The following is a 1260-nucleotide window of genomic DNA, read 5'->3' as shown; positions in this document are numbered from 1 at the left end:
CAACCACTTAAGGTTGTTTGGTAACCCGCTTTTCAATTCACTTATTATGTTTTTAAGCACTTATTGGGGTGGAGATGTTTGGTAAGCTACTTTCCCCATAAGTATTTATATTGACATAAATGACAACTTTACCTTTCACTGTAAATTACTCAGATCTCTCTCTCTCCCTCTCATTTTCTTCACTAAAACTGTCGGAACCGCCAAAACTGTAGATTGGACAACAGAAAGACTCCTCCAATTAACAACCTTCACAAAATTCTAGGATTCCCATGTCCGTCTCATCAAGCGCAAAAGAGCACATGTTTCATCAGGCATGTGCTGATGGATATAGCCAGATATCAAGCAAGTCCACGTAACCGCATTTTTCTCGGGAAAATGCTTTCAAGTCCATGAGTTGTCAAAAGCGGCAGTAGCGATAGCCTGAGAGAATTCCTGGAAGTTAATACGACCATCGCCATTAGTGTCAGCCACCTTAATCATTCCTGTCAATTCCATTGCCATAAGGGCATGACCAAGCTTAGCCATGGAATGGACCAATTCTACCGTTGTAATGTATCCATTGCCATCATGGTTAAACATCTGGAATAGCTGCCGAGTTGCTCTTCTGTGTATGAAGATTTCGTAGTGAGGATCTCCGGCAACACCAGAGTGACGAATTTAGAGAATTCAACAAAACCATTGTTGTTCATATAAGCCCTCTAGATTAGAGCATCGAGCTGATCATGACACGGCTTGAGTCCAAGTGATCTCAATAATGACTCAAGCTCAAGCTGGGTTAGGCTGCCATCATTGTTCCGATCAAATGATTAGAAGATCTCCCTTAGTTCTACAATCTGCTCATCATTGAGTTTCAGCGATTCATCACCGCTCATTTTGACATTGTATCTTCTTATAAATCCAATCAATCCTCTATCTCCCTCAGAATCCCTACTTTCAAACTGCAATTATACGAAAATCCAGCTCCTACAACCAAACGCTACCGCTGCCTGTTGTTATAGGGTTTCGAATGGAAGAAGATGATAAACTTGAGTGGGAGTAGTTTTGACACTGAAGTAAAAAAAAAAAAAAAAAACGGGGACATATTTGTCCCATTCAAATGAAGAAGCACTTCTTCCAAAGGTGCTGAAAAAAAAGCCACATCCATGTCACTTTTTTAAAAAAGTACTTCTTACCCTCTTTTTTACCAAACACCCATAAGTATTTAAAAACCACTTAATGTATGGTCCCATGTCTTAAAAGAAGTACTTGTTTAAATAAGTA

The 1260-nt window shown here is 39.5% G+C and overlaps 1 pseudogene; it reads right to left on the bottom strand.

Moving 5' to 3' along the window:
- Positions 1–381: 381 nt before the first annotated feature.
- Positions 382–872, bottom strand: LOC148878059 (putative calcium-binding protein CML18; annotated as a pseudogene).
- Between the last annotated feature and the right edge of the window lie 388 nt (positions 873–1260).

This window comes from Nelumbo lutea, chromosome 1, assembly GCF_056320005.1.
Source record: "Nelumbo lutea isolate HS-2025 chromosome 1, American lotus-T2T, whole genome shotgun sequence".
NCBI lineage: Eukaryota > Viridiplantae > Streptophyta > Magnoliopsida > Proteales > Nelumbonaceae > Nelumbo > Nelumbo lutea.
Note: the sequence above shows the minus strand (reverse complement) of the source record. Positions and strands in the feature narration are given on the sequence as shown.